This window comes from Pongo abelii, chromosome 19 (assembly GCF_028885655.2).
Source record: "Pongo abelii isolate AG06213 chromosome 19, NHGRI_mPonAbe1-v2.0_pri, whole genome shotgun sequence".
Lineage (NCBI taxonomy): Eukaryota > Metazoa > Chordata > Mammalia > Primates > Hominidae > Pongo > Pongo abelii.
The window spans coordinates 18,498,463-18,516,649 of NC_072004.2; the positions used below are offsets into that span (position 1 = coordinate 18,498,463).

Sequence of the window (18,187 nt, forward strand, 5' to 3'; positions counted from 1 at the left end):
CCCAATCCCACCTCATCTGTGAGTGCTGCTCTGGCCTCCTGGCCACCCTTTGCCATGGCCTCATCTGCCCCCCAAACTGCCTGACACTGTCACCTCAGCCTTCTGAATACCAGGTGGCCTGGGCCTTGCTCCTCTCCTCTCTGCCCCTCATGAAAGGGTGCTGGGGGGCGTCTAGGCCTGCCTCCCCTAATGGGGCCCTGCCCACCCTGCCGGGAAGAAGCGCTAACACCAGCCGCCGCCTTGGGTCTGAACCTCCTCCTCCTGCCATGCGCTCCAAGGCCCAAGCTCTTGGCTTGGTTTCAATCGATTCCAACCTGAGTCGTCTTGTGTCTCCCCAGTGTGTCTGGCTGCAGGTCAGCAGGGCACAGGCTACCCTGCCCATCCCGGCTGGCACTCCACGCAGCCCACTTCCTGCCCTTGACAGACACACCGTCGCCCTGGCAGCCCCTCACGTGATGGTCAGAGCACTGCCTGGCCCTGTGTCTGGCGTGTAAACTGGGCAAGCCACCTGGCCTCGCTGGGGTACTGTTCTCCTCTGAACCAAGGCCCACTCAGTCCTGCCTTCACCCTCCAAATAGCTATTAAGCACCGTGGATGTGTGGGGTGCCCTGCCAGGCTGCCCTAGGGATTAATCCTATTGTTAAGAGTGGCCTCAGAATTTGTGGGGCTCAGTGCAAAATGAAAATGCAGGGCCTCTTGCTCACAAAGTAATAAAAACTCAAGATAGCAACAGCAGAGCAGCATGCACCAAGCACAGGGCATTTCTGAGCGCCGGCCCTGGGCAGCTGCACAAGTTATAGCCCACAAAGATAGTCCTGGCTAGATCATGGGACCAGGTGCCACCCCCTGGCAGTGTCCCCTAGGTCCCAGGCATTCTGCTGCATGCTGCAAGAAGATCATGATTTAATCCTCATAGTACACCTGTGACATCACAGATACCAGCAATCCTCATGGTAGCAACAGTTCCTCTTTACTGAGCACTTATTATGTGCTAAGAGTTCTACTTACATTAAGCCAGTGAACCGTCACAACCACCTGGTTCTGGAGCTTAAGAGATAGGGGTTCAGAGAGGCAAAGTCATTTGCCCAAGATCACGAGATGGGAAAGTGCTCAAGGCTGGAGTGAGCCCAGGTTTCTGAGCTTACCGGCTCAACTATGTACTTGGTGGCAGTGCCAGCCCTATGCCCACCCTGCCACAAACATCACCAGGCCCACCCGCGAGTAGCAAGGCTGGAATAACAAGGCCACCGTTGCAAGGAAAACACTGAGACTCTTGGCTGGAGCCTGAGAAATGTCCTTCAGTCTCTCCCTGCAGAGAGGCAAAGGCTGAGGCTTAGGGAGGGCGGTGACCCCTGAAGGATCACAGCACACAGCAAGCCTTCCAAACCCCAGTCCCCACAGCCCAGCTTCCAAAGACATTTTTTTCTGACCCGGCAAATGCTCATGATCTGAAGCACAATGGAAAATGCAGGATGCAAAAGCAGACATTCAACACAATCCCAATTTTCTTAAACAAACTGGGTGGAAATGCACGAAAGTACTAACATCAGTGTGTTCTCAGCAGAGGGGCTGGAGGTGACTTCATTTTCTTCTTTACATTCTTTAGTATCTTTTTTTTTTTTTTTTCAGTGAGTTTTTTTAAAAGGACCAACAGTTCTGAGTTTTTTAGAATGAATGGGAACAGGAATTTGTGGAACCAAATTCTGGTTAATGGAGAGTTGCCATAGATACGGTGTGGGGATTACACATTCCCCAAGATCCAGAGCATAACACAATAACTCTGGACCTCCTGTGGCCTGGGCCTCTCTTCCCTTCTTTGTTGAGGATTCAGTAGGCTCCCCAGGCCCCAGGGACCTGAGGTCCTCCCTGGGACATTTCCACCTGGCTTGTGGGGGAAGTCAGTGCTCTGGACGGTGTGCACCCCAGCAAAGGGCTCTGGGTGGTTCTTGGAGCTGGGAGTTGACTGGGCCAGGGCTCATTGGGAAGCATGTCCCAATGAGTGTGCTACACCCAAGGAGTGTGCTACGCCCTCCTGCCCAGTCTCCACTCTGGCCCTCACTGGTCCCTGCCCCGCTCCGCCCTCCCCTCCCATCTGAGACCTCCCTCAGACTCATACCACCCCACCCTCTCCTGCTCGCAACCCATGGGCTTCCAAAGCCACAAGGCCAGACTCTTGCCCTCCCCCGAGCTGGCCCCTGCCACCATCTATCTCCAGCACCCACAGTGCTCTCCCAGGCCTCAAGAGACAGTGGCTCCTTTCCTGCCTCCACACCTTTGCGGTCTGCTGCCTGGAGCATCGATTCCTGTGCCAGGCTGTGGCCGTCACATGGGGCCTAACAGTGCCGCCGCCTGTGCGCCTGCCTGTCATCCCCAGCAGACCCTACCACGCTGCCTGCTGGGGTCCCCGCCCTGGGCCTCGCACAGTGCAGTGCTGGGGAATCCATCAGCAGTGCTCTCCGCCTGCCTTGGAGGTGGGGCTGGGTTGAGGCCCCAGCACGCCCCAGTGCTGACGCCCAGAGTTCGGCAGACAGAGCAGAGCCACCTCCTGCCCAGAGAGCCCCCTGGGTCTCTGGCCTGAGAAGAGCTGACAGCTCCTTAATACAAGCAGGCCACGGACGCGCCTGAGTGACACCACCGCGCCTGGCTGAGAGGCGGTGGCTCGCATCAAAGCCTCATTTTTCTTCTTCCTGTTAGGCGCTGAAACAATTTACATAGAGTGCCCCACATGTGTCTGCGACAAAGATGCATCTTTCTCATAACTGGCAGGCATCCCCCCTTGGCTTCCCAGACGCCCCCATCAATGCCTGGCCCCCTTCCTTAGGAGTGGGGGTCTCAGAGACATGAGGCTTGGGGAGGCCAGCCAAAGTAACAACCAGGCCATATGTTTCTTGAAACAAAAACAAAACCTAACAGCCCTTAAGGGCTTGGGGGTGGGGAATGCATCCTGCAGGACCAGGACAGCTGCACGGGACACCACAATGTGAGTTCACAGGAAGGCCGCCTGGCTGCTCAGGGGCTGGCCTGGGCACCTCGGAACCAGGCCTGGACCCCAGGTCTTCCCTGTGATGAATCCAAGTTCAAAGGCACCAGCTCCAGCGCCTACCGCTCAGGCTGGGTGGCTCCAGGGGCAGCTCCCAAGAAGCCCTGTCTTCTAGAGCCAGAGCCTGAAGCCCCACCATTCTCCTGGCTTCATTCCAGGCAAAGGATTACCCACTCTTGGCTTCTAAGAAATGCCACACCCCAAGAGGGTAACACGGTAAGTCTCACCACCCCTGTGAGCGATCAGCACCAGGGCCCTTCATCCTGTGTGCCCAAGAGTGGGGAACAGAGGCAGGTTGAACCCCAGCCCCAGGCCCCAGGGTAGGTGGTCCCCTACCCTGACTTAATAGATGGTCCCTCTTCCCTCTTGTGAAATGGGTGACTTGCAGGGAGATTCCTCACACGTGTACCTGGTGGAAGTGAGTTCAGTGCATTCAAATATTATACAACTATTCTTGCCTGTGTACTAGAATGTGCTATAACACCACTGTGTGACTCACACAGTAAGGCCTACGTCTTGCCGTTTGGGGCTGCACGCTCAGCCCCATGTGTCTGGGCCTTGCTTTACATGATTTTCATCTTATGTGTACAATACAGACCCCCAAGTCGCCTGGAAGACAAGTCCATGCTGGGGATGTTTCTGGATTCTGAGGTGGAGGAGCCCTAGGGCTGGGCCCACATACCTTCCCCTCCACCTCCTGCATGGACTGTGCCTCGGTCTCTTCTGTGTGTCCAGTAGAGGCTTCTTAAATGCAAATGAGACCATGGCAGTTCCACTTCCAAGGCACACATTGAATGGGAACGCCACATACAGGCACCAAACAATGTGTTGGAGAACGTTCATGGCAGGCATATTCACAAGATCCTCCAACTATTTTAGTTTTCAAAAAAATGTTTGAGATGAGGTCTTGCTATGTTGCCTGGGCTGGTCTCAAACTATCCTCCCACCTCAGCCTCCCAAAGTGCTGGGAATACAGGTGTAAGCCACCGAAGATCCTCTGATTATAAACAATCCAAGTGTTCATCAAAAGTAGGAGGGAGAAATAAGCTGTGGTATATACAAAATACTATACAATAATGAAAAACAAACCACTGCCACACACAGCATGGATAGGTCTCATAAACAGTAAAAGAGGAGGAGGCCAGGCATGGTGGCTCATGCCTGTAATCCCAGCACTTTGGGAGGCCGAGGTATAGCTTGAGGCCAGGAGTTCAGGACCAGCCTGGCCAACATGGCAAAACCCTAAAAATACAAAAATTAGTTAGGCGTGGTGGCAGGCACCTGTAATCCCAGCTACCTGTGAGGCTGAGGCACGAGAATTGCTTGAACTCGGGAGACAGAGGTTGTAGTGAGGTGAGATTGCGCCACTGCACTCCAGCCTGGGCGACAGAGCAAGATTTTGTCTCAAAAAAAAAAAAAGAGGAAAAGAAGTTGGACAGAAAAGGTTTCATGTCTGTGAAACTCAAAAGCAGACAAAAGTACTCTTGGGCAGGAAATGCCTGATGAGGGGGATAAGGGACATCTGGGGGCTGGTGATGTTCTTTTTCTTGATCTGAACTTCAGTTATACCCGAGTGTGTTTGGTTTGCAGAAATTCATCAGCTGTCCACCTATGATTCGTGCTCTTCTCTGTATGCAAGTCAATAAAAAGTTAAAAAGTAAAACTAAATGAGGCTGCAGCCTCCTCTACTCAATCCCTCCCAAGGCTCCTCACCTTGCTCAAGGTAAAGTGCTGAACCTCCTTGGTCCTTGTGGTCAGTGTTGGCACCACCACTAAATATCTCCTGTCCTCCTCAGCCAAAGGCAGCAAGCGTGTCACTAGCCCATAAAGATGTCCGGAGGATGGCCATGTGGCCCACTTTGCTGAGAAATTCAAGTGGAAGTGCCACATGCTGCTTTAGGAAGCTCCATGCATCTGTACACCTGTCTCTCTCCCTCTGTGCCACGAAAATAGCCCTAACGGCTGCTCTTCTGTCTGCCCAGGTCCTGAGTGACATCAGTGAGCAGTCTCCCAGCTGTCTGGTCAGAGACTTGGCATGAGTGAGGGTCAAACCTGTTTGAAGGGGCTGATATTTGGGGATATTTGTTATGCAGCACGCACAGCCTATCTTGACGAGTACAACCAGGCATTCTAGGCTCTTTGTGGCCTGGACCCTCCCAACCTCTCTGGCTTTGTGAAATAGAAACATTCTGACGGTGAGTTCCGTGGATTCTACACTCCAGGCATGCTGGGATCTCACAGCTGTTCAAATGCACTGGGTTCTTTTATGACCTGGGCCCCCATACCTGTGCCCAGCACACTTCTCCCTGCCTGCCTTCCAGGCAGACTGCTTCTGCTCCTTGGCCACTCCAGCAGAGTGGGCTGCCCCATCTTTTGGCTCCCAGGGTCCCTCGGTGCCCCCTCTGCCCCAGCACAGCTCACCCCTCTTGCTGCTGCCAGCAGCTCCTTGAGGGCTGGCGTGTATCAGTGGTCAATTGTCATTTCCCATAGGAACAAGCAAGGAAGGGAGTGAGACACACAGGCTCCTGACCTCCAGCTCCTTGGGAAGGGACTTCACAGGCAGCTCCCGGTCTGGATCACAAAGCTAAGTGCAGCCCAGCAGCCGTGGTCACTGGGTGGATCTCTAGGATTCCTCTGGCAGTCTCCGCACGGCCAGCAAGCTCTGAAAATGCGGTGTGTCTTAAACCTGTCCCCCTTCTCTACTTCCAGGGGCTGCCATTCCCACCCCAGGAAAGCGGGGGGATGCAGCGAAGGATCTGGGGGAAACGGTGCTGCCAATTAACCTGTTTTAGACAATGCAAGTTGGAATCTCCGAGAAAGAATTTTTTTTTTTTTCCCAGAAAAGCTTCCATTTGAGGCTGTGTGATAAATGATCTCTGGGTTCAGCTCTGGCCTCGGAATCCCAGCTACAAATGCCAGTGGGGAACCACCTGGAGCAGGAGGGTTTCCAAGTGGCCTTTATCAACTCTGCCAATCATCGGGCCAGCCCCCATGGGAGCCTCTTGCTTTCAGCCCTAGAGAGAGGAGGGGGTTGGGGAGTGGGCAGTGTGGGCAGGAATGCAGTGGGGAGGGGGAGGCGGGTGCATGAAGGAGTGAACAGGCTGTGGAAGCACAGGCCTCCTGGATGCCCTGTGTCCTGGGGGCTCTTGGTTCTACTGAGCTCACCTCTACCTGCCCCTCCCCACAAGTCCCCCACCACAGAGCAGAAATGAGTGGGATCAAACCCCTGGCCAGTCACAGCTGGCGAGTCTCTGAGCAAGCACCTCACTTTCCTCTGTGTTGCCACAGAATCTGGAAGCCCAGAGAGGGTGGGCCACTTGCTCAAGGTCACACAGGAAAGTAGAGTGAATGCTGGGAGCCAGATCTCCTGCTTTGGTGGGGAAGCTCCCTTGCTGCTGGGGGTAGAGTCAGAACTTCCCTTCGACTAAAGTTGAACCTCTTAGCTGTCTAAGGTGAGGGGTACTCCTCCCCAGCTTCATTTCCCACCCCTCTCCCATGCACACTCCAACCACACTGGCTCCCACTGGCTCCTCATACACACCATGCCCCTGACCCCCAGGCCTTTGCACATGCTGTTCCCTCTGCCTGGGACCCCATCCTCCTGGGTCTTCTCCAATGAGCCCAGTCACCTCATCTGATAACCCTCCCTGACTGCCCTGCCTAAGGGAACTCCCCTAGTCCCTAGCTCTTACCACTCTCCAAAATCACCTCCCTCGTATATTTATTCACTCTCTTGTCTGTCTGCGCCACCGGATGGTAAGCTCCATGAGGGCAGAGTCCATCTGTCTTGTCAAGGCATACAGCAGGCACACGCATGCCAAATGGATGGGTAGCTGGTGGTGGCACTCCAGCCTTGATCCCAGTGCAGGGATGAGGCCTGTGGCTGTTTCTGGGGCGCGCTCACACTCAGGAACTTCTGGTTCAACCAAAAGGCCCTTGGATGCCCTGAGACCTCCCTCCCATGCCTCTCTCTCTGCTGGGCCCCCTGTCCTGAGACCTTTCCATCCCCGCACCTGCCCTCGCTCCTCAGTGACTTTGAGTGCCTTTCTCCCATTCAACTGTGTCCCCTGCTCAGATGCCGCCCAGGCCCCAGTCACCAATCAGACACTGTCCCTGCCTCCTTGGCCTGGCATTCACAGGGGATTCCCACCCACCTTCCCAGCTCCCAAATTTCATGCCCAGCAACGACTTACAAGGAGCTACTGGCACCCTCTGGTAGTCTCCCAACCTTTTGTGCCTCCCAACCTTTCCACCTGCTCCTAGTTTGCCTGGCAAAATGCTAGTAGGCCTTGTCACTAGTTCAGGGATCACCTTCTCTCAAATCTCACTGTGACTTTCCAACTGACGCCTGCCCTAGATACCCTCTTCCCCTTCCACCGTCCCCCGGGGCACTGGCCACTCTACAGGTCAGGATCCACAGCTTGTCAGCCTCCCAGCAAGCCTGCTGCTTCCAGTTCCACCATGGTGCCCCTGTGCCTGGCACAGAGTAGGTGCTCAGAAAAAGCTAATGACGTGGGCTGCTAAATGGATTGGTACGATTCCAGAGGCTCAATCTGGTGGCTGCATGTGTGCCAGGAACCTAAGAGACCAGTGAGGAATCTGCCACCCCCACTTCCTTGGGCACTAGTTAAAAAAAAAAAAAAAGCCTTAGAAGAACCGTTTTCATTTGCCAAGCACTTACTATGTGCCAGTCCCTGTGCTGAGGCACTCACATATGGGTCGCCTCTTTCAACCCTCAGGACAACACTGGTCTATCATTATCATTTCCACTGTAGAGATGAGGACTCTGAGCACAGAGAGGACAAGGAACTAGCCTAAGGTCACACAGCTGGGAAGTGAAGGAGCTGGGGCTTGAACCCAGGTCTGTTTGACTCCAAAACACTTCAATTGTGAATGAGCTGCCTATCCCCTGATTATGCAGTTCTAGGAGGTTCTTGGCAAGGGGGTAGTCTGCTGGGCTTCCCTCCTGAGCCCTCTACACCCATCACCTACAGGCACGCCTTGATGCCAAACTGCTCCCTCCCATAAATCAATCCCCAACTTCTTTGGCTAGGAGGTGGAGGCTTCTTCCTGAAGCCTTTCTTGGCCTGGCCCTGGGCAGCTAGGACCAAGCAGGAGGGTTTTCTGCAGTGTGGCCCTAAGCCCTGTGGCACCAGCACCTGGAACACATTTTATTTCAGCTCCACATGCTCCCTGCAGGGTGGTGCCACCATTTGACAGCCGAGGAAACCAAGGCCCAGGCCCCACAGCAGCTCCAGCTTCTAGACTCTGGAAGGATACACCCTTTGGCTTCTGGGTGGGGCTGGGGGCCTCCTTGGTGTGGGACTCTGGGAGTGGACGCTGGATGTCAGGGGCCCCTCTCCATGGCAGGGGACCCAGGGCTAGGCCACTAACTGAGCTGCCATAAACCCTCGGCATCCAGGAGTTCCCAAGCCAGGGACACTGGGCTGAGCCAAACTTCTGGGTACAGTCTGGGTGACCTTGACCCTGATGCCAAGCCCATCCTGAGTATGCAGGATGTATAGGCTTCCCTCCTGAGCCCTCTAAGCCCATCATCTACAGGCACGCCTTGATGCCCAACTGCTCCCTCCCATAAATCAATCCCCAACTTCTTTGGCTAGGAGGTGGGGGCTATCAGTAAAGTTTTCCTATCAGTAAAGTTGGGGCTATCAGTGGGCGCTATCAGTAAAGTTGGCCTCTCACTGTCTACCCTTCCACCATTACAGCACTGCTCGAGCACACAGCCACAGTGACCTGGGCACTTGTCTGTCTTTCCCCCAGGGCTGGTGGCAGGTTGGGGCAGTACTCTGTCTGGGTGCCCAGTCCTGTCCAGCACAGGGCTCTGACCAGGAGGGAGCCCTCTGGGGATGTCTGTTAGATGAGTGAATGGACAGTTATGCATTTATTTCCCTTCTGCTTTATTCCACAGCCCACCTCCTCCAGGAAGCCCTCCCTGAACAACTTCCATCTATTACCCCAAGCATCCAGAGCCCTTAATAAGCACAAATCTCACCCCAAGACTCAATTTAGCCCCAGATCAAGATTACAGCATCCTAGTGGGCTCCGTCCAACTTGTACTCAGCTTCAGGGACCTCCAGAGCTTCCACTTCTTTTCACAGCTCTGCATTCAGCATCCACTGGGGGGCCTGTCTCCATGCTTGGTGCTGAGTGCAGCAGTGGGCAGGCCAGGCACGGCCTCTGCCCTTGAAGACAAGCACCGAACATTCTAGGTCAGCTGGGTCCCCTCTGGCTAGCCTGGCTCTTGGCAAACCTCACCCCGAAATATGTGCGGACATGGGGAACTATTCCAGCGTATGAGGGGCGAAAAGCAGGTCACTGAGGGTATGCAGAAAGAACATGATGCCACTTCTGTTTTAAAAAATGTGTATCCGTACCTGGTTCTGGAGCAACTGGGCCCAAAATGTGACCTGGCCATCAGAGGGTGGGGGTGATGGGGTGAGACTGCAGGGAAACATTTTCTTGAGACTGTTTGCTGAATGTTCTTCTATGAACATATATATTATTTGTCACTAGGTGGAGAGACTGCCAATGGACGCATCCATAGCTGGGCTGAAGTCTGTGTCTCAACTTGTGTCCTGATTTCTGGAGATGGCAGAGAGTGAGACAACTCCTCGTGGTCGGCCACTCTGACCTGGCAAGAGCCCACAAGCTCCCTGCCTGCTTCTTCTCTAGGCATGCTGTCCCAGGGTCTGAGGTCACACCACCCTTCCCCACGTGGGGATGGGCATACAGCAGGTGCATCTTAACAGCTTGCAGAGAGCAGCCAGCCTCCCCTGCTTCCTGTTTGGGTAGGTGTTCTCACCTGCGCAGGCCTTGGTATCCTTATCTGCGCGATTAGGGTGATACTCCCCAAACCCAAATCTTTGTTCCTCCTCAGCTGAAAACCTTCCATGGCGACCAAAACCCCTAAGTAAAAACTCTCTTGCTTGCATTCAAGGTCCTGCACCCTCTGACCCCTGCTCCCTCTACCAGCCCCCCTCCCCACCAAAACAGGTCAGCCTGTAATCCACCTGACAGCTGGGCAGCTTCATACCCCTGGGCCTTTGCATACACCAGTCCCTCTGTCCAGAACACACAGACCCTCCCCTGTTCATCCTTCAAAACCCTGCCCAGCATCAGCCCCCGTGAAGGGCCCTCTGCGATACCCTCACCACCCTGAGTATGCTCCTGGTACATACGTTGATCATTGCACAACTGCAATTAGGGATTGGCGCGTCTGTCTCCTACCAAACCAGACGCGACAGGGATTGGGCCTTTTGTCTTTGTTTTAAATCTCTGGTGCCCAGATACTGCCTGCAGACAAACAGGCACTCAGGAACGTCTAGCTGACAGGTGGGTGAGTCGGTAAACAACATCTGCACAGCCCTTTACAGTTTACGAAGCCTTTTCCCGTCCTCCATCTCACAAGCCTCCTCTTACCAGGGCAGCAAGGAAGGGAGGCTCCCGGAGCCCATCCCTGTCCACAGGTGCTGCCTCTGAAGGCCTGGGAGCTTTAGGGCCCCTTGTCTTCACCTAGGCAGGAGCTGGGGTCTGCAGGGCTCACCAAAAGCAGCTGGGACCTCCTTTCAGCTGTAAGCCACCCGTTTCCTCTGCCAAAGGCTCCCTCCCCGCCCATCCCCTGGAGAGGGTTTGCTGAGTGCCCAGGTGGTGGCCGGGTTGGTAGGGCCTGTGGCGGCCCTGCCGTCCTGCCCGGAGCTGCTGGGATGCGGCCGCTGGAGCAGCAGCTCCACCACCGAGTCTTGGTAACAGTTGCTATGTAAAACGCTCGGAGGGGGAATTTACTGTCAGCGTTAATAATAGATGAAGGTTTCAGAATTTCTGATGCCTTACGTTCTAAGCCGTTTGATTTATAATGTCTCTGGAAAGGGAGAGATGAGGGTGGGGGCGAGGTAGGAGGCCCAGAGGCATGAGCTGGGAGCTCATCTCCCTGCACCTTTGGCAGACAGGGAAACTGAGGCCCGGAAGGGGAAAGCTACAGAGTCGTGTTCCTCCAGAATGCCAGGACCCGTGGGGACTTCAGATGCCCAATACTGCCCTGTTCCATGGGAGGGGGAAACCGAGTCTCAGCCTCTCCCACCCCGGCGCCTGGGGTTGTTTTGATGGATTACTGCTTCTCCTTTTAGCGTGAGCAGGTGTATCTCAAGTAGTCTCCGGAAGCGGCATTGATGGGCGCCTGCGGCGGGGGCTGTGTGGGGCTGATTACAGGCGCTACAGAGGCAAAATGCGAGTCCCAACTTCCCTTCTGCTTAGCTGCAAGTGGCCGCGGCTGTTGAGTTGTGGGGAAAAAATCCTCCGAGAAGTGGCGGCAGCCACGGCTGGGCAGGAAACAGGGCTGTTTAACTGGGGTCCTGCCACCCCAAGAAAGCCGCAGTGCCCGAGGGGGAAGGTGGAGCGCAGGCAAGGCACACGCTGGCAGGTGGGCGCTGCTGCAGCCAGGCTGTCCCCCACCCCTACGGCAGGCTGGGGTTACTTGAATTGAACTGGTCTGCAGGAGGGCGGCTGCCCTCTCTGTGCTCACATCCTGCCCCCACCCCCGGCTTGGCCCACACTGCCTCCTGACCTGGAGCTCTCTCCTGCCTCCGCAAACCCACCTTGGCCTCTCAGTCCAGGCTCAGGAAATCTTTCCTGACTCTGCAGCCAGATGAGCTGCAGTCTTCAGGCCAGAGAAGCCAGGCCCAGGGCTGAGCACCCAACACCTCCACAGCTGTCCCCACTTATAAACTGGGGTGTGTCTGGGCTCAGGGTCTCCCTGCCTCAGTCCTCAGGCCAAGAGCTCTCCCTGGACCCCACTCCAAGCATGTGACACCACCCTATCTCTCCATGGGCCTCCATCTGCTCCTCTGTAAATGGAGGTGGCCAGCCTGACCCCACGGAGACAGGGTGAAGCATACACAGGGCCCGGCATTCAGCACCCTCTGGGGGCTGACCGAGAGGGCCCACAAACTCTGAAAGGCAATGGGCATGCGGTTAATAACAATGGCAACAGTCAGGAACAGAATACCGTTCTCACCGGGCAAGCACATCACCCCAGCGAACAGGTGGGAAGCCTGAGGCCTGGCCAAGCACACCTTCACAGAAGCCCCTCTCCCTCCCTGTCCACTTCCCTGCCTCGTTACCGACGAACTGATTTGCTTTCTCCAGTGCCCCCGACTCAAGCGTCTGCTTCACTAAGAGGATTTTTGGTCTATTTTGTTCACACTGTGTCCTGAGCACCTGGGACAGATTAGCACGTAGTAGGCGCTCGAGGTATTTGCGGAAGGCTGTAGGGAGATTTTCTGATTTGAAGCTAGCACGCTTTACTTGACTGCATCTACCTTTATACGTAAGGGAGATAAAGGTGAAGAACAAGACAGTGGAAAGGAAACACACTATTTCAAAGGAGTTTCCAAGAATAAAAAAATTCACTCATGCCAGGTGCAGTGCTCACGCCTGTAATCCCAGCACTTTGGGAGGCAGAGGCAGGTGGATCACCTGAGGTCGGGAGTTCGAGACCAGCCTGACCAACATGGAAAAACCCTGTCTAATAAAAATACGAAATTAGCCAGGCATGGTGGCAGGCACCTGTAATCCCAGCAACCTGGGAGGCTGAGGCAGGAGAATCACTTGAACCTGGGAGGCAGAGGTTGCGGTGAGCCGAGATCACACCATTGCACTCCAGCCTAGGCAACAAGAGCAAAACTCTGTCTCCAAAAAAGAAAAAATTCATTCACTCCTGCTGTGGCCAGGCACCCCCGTGCCAGGTCCCATGATGGATGCTTAAGTTTCACAGGCTCCAGAACTCCTGTCCCAGGGGAACAGGGACACAGGCAGTCCCAACAGGCCCTGCAATAACCAACCGGACCCCAGATGGAGGCTGGCCAGGCCCTCCTGGCCTTCCATGGTGGCTAGGGCTCACGTAAGGACTGGGTGCACTGAGGGCCGCACTGGGGACACTGGTCCCTGGTGAGCTGCAAAGAGCGGCCAGCTGGATTTATCACTAAAGGGAGAGGGTTGGGGATAGGGAAGGGTGATGTGTGCAGAGGGTACAGCCCTGCCCAAGCTGTGAGGCAAGGCAGGCCTTGGGGTGAAGAGAAGGCGGGCTTGAGAGGGTGTGGGCTGGGTCTGAGGGATGCTGGGTGCCAGGGGAAGAGCTGGGCTTTGTCAGAGAGCCCTGGGGCGACCCAGCCAAATCTGAGGGTCAGGATGACATGACCCCATGGGAGAAAGCACGGCTGGGCCCAGGATAGGATGAGCAGGGAAGGATCTGGGGGGACGCACCCCTGCTGGCTAGGACACTGACTGATGGAGGAGGATATGCTCCTTGGACGGACTAAGGGTCTCTGCTGGAGAAATGCCCCCAAACAAAGAGCTCTCTCCTAAGTCTAGCACCCTCTGCCCTCCCTGGGCTCCAATGTCCAGGCCCCCTGCCCTTCAGTCAGGCCCAGCTGGGGCAAGTTGGTGGGGGTGACCCCAAGGTCATGGCAAACAGGGAATGCCAACTCACCCTGCCAAGTGGTTCCAGTGCCCAGTGCTCTCCCTGCCCTCCTAACTCTAGGCCTACACCTCTCCTTTCTGCATCACTCCCGCCCGGTCCACCCAGGGAGCAAAGCTGCCAGAAGCTAGAGCCCACTTAATCAGCCACTCAGCATTCCATAGAGCTGTATTACACACCATGCGCTGGGCCCTGTGTGGAGGGCTCACAGTCCAGCACTGGGGTGCTGCCAGGCTCTTGGGGTGACAGTGTGTAAACAGGCCTGCTAAACCAGGGTGGCAGCACCGTGACAGGAAGGCTCAGGCTGTGGGATCTTAGAGGAGCCCTCTAAGCAGTCCAAAGGTCAGGAGAAGCCTTCAGGGGGAGGCATGGTGTGAATGTTGTGGGGGTACAGCTATGGCTACTTCCTCTCCCCTCCTGACCTCCCCGCTGTCACACTCCAAAGCCTGTGTTCATAAAGCCGCTCCAGACAGGCGGGCCTTCTCCATTCCAAATTACCAGCCCTCTCAGAGCCTCAGTTCTCCTGATCTATAAAATGGACCCAATGAATGTAGACTGGGAAAGTGCTTACCAAGCACCTACTATGTAGGTACTCCTTTTCTTTCTCCCACCCTCTGTGCAGAGACGGGCCTTGCACCCTTGTCCCATCTTCCTAACCCAAGTTGAGGCCTGATGGCAGCCCCCCAACCACTGCCCAAAAACGCTTAGGGCTCTGGAGTACCAGGAGCTGAACACTAGTAGGTACAGGCTGTCGGATATTATTTGTTATGGCTTTAATAACAGTTTACGGAGGGCTGGTTTCCCATGGATAAGGCACATAATTTCTATAACTTTACTAGTGCCACTAACTTGAGTTGTCATGGGAGGCAGGAGGGGAATTAAAGATCAGGTTAGGAAGGCCGGGCGCAGTGGCTCATGCCTATAATCCCAGCACTTTGGGAGGCCGAGGCAGGCGGATCACCTGAAGTCCTGAAGTCGAGAGATAGAGACCAGCCTGACCAACATGGAGAAACCCCATCTCTACTAAAAATACAAAATTAGCTGGGTGTGGTGGCGCATGCCTGTAATCCCAGCTACTCGGGAGGCTGAGGCAGGAGAATTGCTTGAACCCAGGAGGCGGAAGTTGCAGTGAGCCGGGATCGCGCCATTGCACTCTAGCCTGGGCAACAAGAGCAAAACTCTGTCTCAAAAAAAAAAAAAAAAAAAAAAGATCAGGTTAGGCGAATAGCATAAAATGCCTTTGTACAAAACAGGAAGACACCCAGATGCCAGGCTGCACAGCTGGCCAGTGGCTCAATTTCTTCCAGGGATCCTTGTACAGTGTACAACTTGTACAACCATACACTTTGGCCCTAGGTCCAGGTGAGTGTCAGCATGGAGGCCTTTCCCCAAATAGGTCTCCCCTGCTTTACAGACCACCCAGCCCAGGTATGAGACCTTCTTGAGATCCAATGCAAAGTTTGAGTGTGTGTGGACAAGCACATTTTTCTGAAGAGGGTCTAGAACTTTTTTCCAAATCCCAAAGGATCCACAGTTCCTCCAGTCTAGACTTGAATCTGGAGCCAGGGTCTGGGGCAGAGAATGGTAGACAGGACTTTCTAGAGCCTGGAGAGGAGTTCAAATGTGTTCTGAGACAGATATCTGTCATTCCATTTCTCAAATGATGGACTTAAGACTGAGTATCAAAACCACACACAGGCAGTTTGAAAAAAAGGGCATTCCTGAGCCCCACCCCTTAAAATCTGTGATTTGGGAGTGGCCTGAGCCCAGGAATCTGCTCCTAGTACAAACTTCAGGGTGGTTTATAGCACCCAGCAAAGCTCAGGAAGCTCTGATTTAATACGTTGTTATTAGATTGGCTCAAATTGCATTTTCTTTTGGTGTTGGTGAGGAAACAATGTATATACCCCAGAGATCACCCAACTCCCAAAAGTCTATCCACGTATATCTGTGAAGCCAATTTCATGAGTTTAGCTCCCTTTTGTTTTGTGGGAGTGCCATGGGGGTAGGGGGTGTGGAGATTTTCTCACTGCTCTACCACCCCAACCCCCACTCCAACCCTGTCAAGCCAGGACAAGGCACAGCAAGTAATGCACAAACGAAGAGTCAGATGCTGGGCCTCCCAAGTCTGGTCGGCGGGGGTCCTGAGCAGCCCTCACTCCAGGCCCCTCCAGCTTGTGTCTGTGACCCTGCCTTCCTCCTGAGGCAGGGCCAGCCCCTGGGGCTCCTGTCTGGCCAGCACAGTGGGCCATTCACCAAGGGCACACACCAAACCAGGCTCCTCTGGCCTGGGGTCCAGGCCAGACACTGACCCAGTGCCCTGGCCTTGGAGACAAGCTCTTCTGTGTCTGGGTCTGAAGGCACATCTGTCTCCCTTCCTCCCAAGTCCCGGGCTAGTACAGCCAGCACCACCCACCAAGGAAGCCTCAGGCAACCTGATGAATGGAGGCATTCAACAACACAAACCGAGCACCTACTGTGTGCCAGGCCACAGACAGGGCCCTGCCCTGAGGCACACGTGTGATGAGAGCGGAGAGTGCACAAAAAGAGGTATAAACGCAGGGCAGAGGAGTGCCAGGCAGGTCAGGTCACGATCTGTGTGGAGAGCCTCCTGAGGAGGTGAGGAATCGGCCGGAAAGAAGGACTTTAACAGTGTCCAGGAATGACGTGCAAAGGCCCTGTGGTGGTGAGGAGAGGGAGGGGCCAGCTTGGCAAGGTGGTCGGCCCCGGGGACACGTCTGCAGTGCCTGGCCACCCACGGCCGGATGAGGATTAGGGGGCGCTGGCCTAACAGGCCTCTCACTCTCAGACTCCAAGGGGCCAAGAAAAACTACGGACAGGAAGCCCGGGTCTGGAGGCGTCCTTTGTTCGGGGCCGCCATCAAGGAGCACTCACCCCTATCCCAGGCTCCCGGGGCGGCTGTTCCGGAAGCCCCGCCCCTTTCCAGCCGCGCGCGGCCGCGCCCGCCTGTTAATCACAGGCAGCGCGCGCCAGTACGAGACCAGCCTCGCCCCGGGGGCCCCGCCCACAGGTCAGCCCCGCCCCTTTCCGCTCAACCCCCCCCCGCCCCGCCCCTCCGCAGTGTGACGGCCAATCAGGGGCGTCGGCCCGGGCTGGGGGCTGGGGCATGTGCGAACACAAAAGGCAGGAAATACGAGTAGTCTAGGGCGCTGTCACCATGGCTACCTGCGCCCGCGCGCCGCCCCGCGCCCAGTCCCGGCACTGGCCCGTGGGTATGCCGGGCGGGAGGTTCCTGCGGGGCGCTGTGCAGCCCTCTCCCCACAGTGCTGCAAGACCCTGGGCCTCCACTCCCTAGTCTGTGAAATGGGGTCACGTTTTGCCCAGGGCTGAATTCACTCATACTTCAACAAACATTTATTGAGTGCCTACTATGTTCGGGTGCTAGAGATCCATCACTATAAGAGATTAAAAAAACAAACAAACAAAACTCTGCCCTTGGTGGCTTCTATGGGGGGAGTTGGGGAGACGCACGGAAGGGAGGGAGCCAATAAGCAGCAACATAAATCAGTAAATTGTACAGGGCGTTACACTGCGACTGAGTGCTCTGAGGGAAACATTCGCTAAGGGGAACGGGTACTAGGTTCGTAGTTTTAAATAAGGTGGTCTGGCAGGCCTCATCAAGAGAGGTAATTTGAGAGAAGACTCTAAGGAGAAGGAGGAATCGGCCCTGTGGCTCTCCAGGAAGAGCACTGCAGGCAGGACAGGCGGCCAGTGCGTGCAAAGGCCCAAGGCAGTAGTGTGCCCGCAGGAGAGCAAGGGGGCCACGGTGCATAGCTAGGGAAGAGTTATGGCAGTGACACAGCAGAGCAAGCCAGCAGGTGCTCAGTCCAGTCGCTCTCTGTTCACTTTCCCTCCTCACCTTCCTTCTTTTTTGCTACCCTTTCCTTCTCCACGGACAAGGGGAAAACACCAGCTTGAAGTGAGATAAACAGTAGTTTTAGGAGACATTCCCTCTGCAGTGTGGGTCGGAAGGATCTCAGACTTAGGTCACTGTTCTGGGCAAGCTCTAGGGGCAAAGCAGACACAGGAGCCGAGAAGCCAGGCTCTCTTAGCCTTTGCACAAGGCCCTCTGCCTGGCATGCCTTTCCTTTTCAGTCTGACAAACTCCCACCTTAGCCTTCAAAGCCCGACCAAATGTTACCTCCTCGGGAAGCCTGGGCTACCTGCCTTGATGAGGCTCCACTTCCTGGAGCTACTCTTCCATACAGACCCCATCCTAGCACTGGCCACACACCCTTCCCTCCCGCTTTCCTGCATGGAGGAGCTGCTAAGGGGCAGAAAGGCCAACATGCCAGCACTTGTCAATCATAAAGAGCCAGAAAGACAAAACCAGAAGCCGACAGCTAATGGTTAGTAGCCACATGTGTACCCATCTTCCCCCTCTGTGGAAGGCGGAAGGAAACAGATGCCCTCCAAAAATGGACAGCTGAAATGATGAAGTGCTGAGCCCTGGCCCAGACCTTCAGAGAGATGTACTCAACCACCTCCCCACCCTTGGACAAGCACAAAACCAGAGTAAAGAGAGGCCAGCAACTGTGGCTCAGCCTGCATAAATTTCTTCTGGACACTGGCCTGCCTATTTGAATATCTGTAATGTTTGGTGGAGTCAGGGGTGAGGGTCTCAGCCTTTGGCT

General features: G+C 55.2%; 1 protein-coding gene across 5 annotated transcripts in view; it reads right to left on the reverse strand.

The window, feature by feature from the left end:
• The window catches only part of RAI1 (retinoic acid induced 1), a 130,652-nt gene that overhangs the window by 42,501 nt on the left and 69,964 nt on the right, over positions 1–18,187 (reverse strand). The window contains exon 1 of one of the 5 annotated variants that reach the window (XM_054535489.2): positions 16,428–16,511. The exons of the other annotated variants lie outside the window; for them this stretch is intronic. The gene's annotated coding sequence lies outside the window, so the exon portion shown is untranslated. Of the gene's footprint in view, positions 1–16,427; positions 16,512–18,187 lie in introns of those variants that run through there. 5 annotated transcript variants of the gene reach the window in all.